The sequence below is a fragment of the Cynoglossus semilaevis genome, chromosome 3 (assembly GCF_000523025.1).
Source record: "Cynoglossus semilaevis isolate Cse_v1.0 chromosome 3, Cse_v1.0, whole genome shotgun sequence".
Taxonomy (NCBI): Eukaryota; Metazoa; Chordata; class Actinopteri; order Pleuronectiformes; family Cynoglossidae; genus Cynoglossus; species Cynoglossus semilaevis.
Window position 1 is genome coordinate 13,184,744 of NC_024309.1, and position 4,029 is coordinate 13,188,772.

At 43.2% G+C, this 4,029-nt stretch overlaps 1 long non-coding RNA gene across 2 annotated transcripts in view; it reads right to left on the reverse strand.

Moving 5' to 3' along the window:
- Positions 1-2,741, reverse strand: part of LOC112486874 (uncharacterized) — a 4,835-nt gene extending 2,094 nt beyond the window's left edge. Inside the window, exon 1 of one of the 2 annotated variants that reach the window (XR_003049436.1) lies at positions 2,717-2,741. This is a non-coding gene — a long non-coding RNA (uncharacterized LOC112486874). Of the gene's footprint in view, positions 1-495; positions 551-2,716 lie in introns of those variants that run through there. The other variant, XR_003049437.1, reaches the window with a different exon arrangement.
- Positions 2,742-4,029: the final 1,288 nt, after the last annotated feature.

The window sequence follows — 4,029 nt, forward strand, 5'->3', positions numbered from 1 at the left end:
AAATAAATATATATATAAAAAAATAAAAGCAAAATGCTTAAATAGCACAAAAATGTGCAGCCAGGTGAAAAATATTTGCAAAAAATAAAGTATAAAAATATAATTGCTATATCATGATCTTTACAAAAGGCACAAAAGCAAAAAAAAAAAAAAAAAGTATGTCCTAAAATGTTCAACCAGGTGTAATTTAGGCTAAAAATTTACAAAAAACATGTCATTGTTTTGTTAAAATTTATACTTAATATACTGTGACTTTCACAAAAGCAAAAAAAGAAAAAGTTCCAAAAAATGCACTTTCACAAAAGAAAAAAAAGAAAAAGTTCCAAAAAATGCCTTGAACAGTTTTTGCCCCAAAAAGTGCAACTGTGGGGGGGGGGGGTCATTTGTGCTAAAAGGGTCAAAAATGTTTAAAAAAAATGTAACATATAATAATATTTTTAAAAAATGATCAAGAAAGTCTGGTGGTCTGTTTCTGTAGTTGGTTGATGAGCTCACAGAAAATGTTGCTGCGGCTGCTGCTGCTGTTGCTGTTGCTGTTGCTGCTGCTGCTGCTGCTGCTGCTGAAGGCTGGAGAAACAACAGAAACTCCATCAGCTGTGATGTCGACTTCTCAGAGGAAAACCATAAAAATCCACTGACGGTAGAGAAAGTCACATTTTGACTCATCGTGAAACCAGGAAAGGAAAAGTACGAAGGTGTCAAACCTCTAACCATGAACGCTGCACAGGCGGCGGAGAGGAAGCGCCGCCTCGGCACCGCAGTGTCAGCGTAGTACTGAGTACACATCTGTACACATCTGTCACCCAGGTACAGTGGACTGGGTGACGACACGGAGGCTCAACTCCAGGCCTCGTTCCCACTACTGCGTCCAGACCAGCGCCACCCGCTGGCTGCTGTTTGTAATCAGCGCCTTCATTTAGGAGGAGAGAACGAGGGTCTTTTGAAGTGGAGGACCCACCACCTCTGCTGCGTGTTCATTAAAAAAAGTTATTCTACTTTTTGCCCTCAAAGTTCATCATCGGGCTACTGATTCACAGCGGCTTGAAGCCGGACCCCCGCGCCGCACATTTAGCCTCTACAAAGAGCTGCAGTCGGGACAAAGAACACGTTTTCCCATAAATACTCAAATTTGGCCGAGGTAATGACGCCGGCACAAATGGCCCCCAACCAAACTAACTAGCCGTGATTGCCGGTTAATTCATTTGAGACAGGCGCCGTGCCGAGATCAAACGAGTCGCTCTCGCTTGTCTCACCTGAGTCGCAATGAATTTGCTGACCCTCGCAACCTTTCGCATTTTTCTATAAGGGGCAGGAGAGGCCGGAAAAGAGTCGCCCCGGGGTAAACGGGGTTAGTGCACATGAGGTTTGGGTTTGTACCACGCCAGTGCAGTCCAATAAATCAGAACCCTCTGCACCGGCCCACGGCAGCCGAGGACCGAGGGGTTCCTCTCTGGAACCGATGATCGACCGACCGATACGGGCGACCTGTCGCCGCGGCGAGAACATCGGCCAGAAAACGGTTCTGGTCTGAAAGTGAAGAACTAATGCACGGCTGTAAACAACGTTCCACGCACATCCTGTGTGTGTGTTCTGTCTCCGTGTGGAGGTGAGGCTTGAGTTTCATTATTAGACGCCTTTAATGACCGGGGGGTGGAGGGTGGGAGGGGGTAGTATGTGAGGGGGGGGGTCTTGGAATTCCCACAACCTGCACATGTGAAGAGGATTTAGTTTGGGTCTTTTGTTCTTGACATGAAACAGCGCATGGTTAACGGGGGCCTGAAGGCACCGCGGCCAGGCTGCACCGTGGGTGAGGATCCCTGGTCGCTCTTATTATCCTGAGGAGTCACTAATAGCGCAGCATAGGGTGGTTTATGGTGAACTGCACTTTATGAATCACAGACATTTACAGGGTCCTGGGTTTGACGCCTGGAACCAACAACAACTTCTTTGATCTGGTTAAAAACTGTTGTTTGTTTGTTTTTTTCATTTTGCCCAATTAAATTATTTTCTAAAAAATGATCTTCTATATCTGAGTTTGGAAAATCAGGGACGGATGAGGACGGATCAGGATGGATGGATGAACAGCATGAATATAAACACATGTTTGTGTAGAACCGATCGGCACCATCAGTGGTGCTGTTCTGTATCTGATCATCGGAGCTCCTCTGTCAAAGCCATCGCCGACACAACAACCTAATTACATCCCATAATAGAGACGAATAACATGTCTCAATAACTCAGAGGGGAGTCTTCCAGGGACAAAGGACTCCATCACCAGCAGGGCGGCGACCTCATGACCGTGACCCTGACCCTTTACCCACTTAGAGAAACTGCAGACAAACACGTGGCTGCTGCTGTAGATCAGGGAAACTTTTATGGCCAGACAAGGTCCAGTCCAGTCCAGACCAGGTCCAGTCCAGTCCAGTCCAGACCAGGTCAGTCCAGTCCAGGTCAGTCCAGTCTAGTCCAGGTCAGTGGGCTTCAGTCTTCACTGATGATAAGAAGTACACTGAAGTACAGCTTTACTCCAAACACCACAGACATAATAAAACAATAACAGAACCAGAACCAGGAAGGTCAAGTTTTCTACTTGAAAATGAACAGAACCAGAACAACAGAACCAGAACCAGAAAGGTCAAGTTTTCTACTTGAAAATGAATAATCAATAAATGTCTTCAGTAGAAATTTCAAAGTCAGAAAGTTTCTTTTCACTCACCATCATCTCAAGGTCCAGATCTTCAAGGCTACATCTGCAGAAGACAAAAGAAGAAGAAACGTTTCAGTGAGCGCAGAGGGAACTTTAAAGTCTGAAAAAGTGGAATTTTGAGCTAAACTTCAGTTATTTTAGAGATTTTTTTTAATATAAAAAAAACAATTTTCTGGCTTTTTTCATCTTTCTCCTTCACTGAAACATTTTACTTAGACATTAGGAAGCATCAAAACGACAGGTAGAAGTTAGCTTAATAAAATAAAAACAAAACAAAATCTAAAAGGAGAAAGAATAAAATTGTTTAAAGGTTAGCAACACAGTATATTTTATTTCATTTTTTTATTTTTTTTTGTTTTGTTTGTGGTATTATACGCAGTATATTTTATTTCATTTTTTTGTTTTGTTTGTCGTATTATACCTTTTTTTTTTAAATCACTATTGTCTGGTGAGGTTCACGTCTTGTGCTGGTTCCTGGTTCCTGGTTCCTGGTTCCTGGTTCCTGGTTCCTGGTTCCTGGACCCGTCTCAGGTTCCTGCTCTTATTTCTCTTTAATAAAAGTGGAGAAAGATTGATGCTGATGGTCTGTTAATGGTGATGGAAGAACCTGTAGAACCTGAGACCGGCACAGCTGGAACCTTGTCGTCCACTTCCTCTTCTGTTCTTAACGGTTCCTCTTAACTGAGGAACGTGAAGAAAACGAAGGAAGTGCAGGTCAGGGCTCCAGCTGTGGCTGCGTTTGTTCTGCACGCTCTTTAAACACATGATGTCGACGCCCGGGTCATGTGATGTCACCCTGGGTCACGGTTTGAAAGATGAGATTTTTTTATTAAAAAAAAAACCTAGAAAAAAAAAACGTTAAAAGATTAGAGCGGTCGACAAGAATGTGGTAAATGTGTTCATTGATTAGTGAAACTATCAGATGAAATTAAGAAGTTTTCATATTTCAAGCTGCAAATTTCAACTCATTGCATGTGTTTGTGGAGGCTCAACCTCAGGTCAGCGGCCCAGCTTGAGTCAGAGACCCAAAAACAAAAAAAACAAAAAGGTTCAAAAAATGGCTAGAAGAAGAAGACGAAGATTAAGAATTTATCTGCACAATATAATTACTCGTCTTCCAGTACGAGAATTGGAATTTAGTATCCGGCCAGATATTAATTACGTAACAACGGACGTTAATTTAACACGGCATCAAACCCATTTTTTTCTCTCTGGTTCTGTGAAAACCCTGACTGACGGTTCATCTAAGTCGAGTCGAGGGACTGAAGCTGCTCTCTGTTTGATTTCAGCCTGTTAGCACCCCCCCCCCACAGACCCCCCCC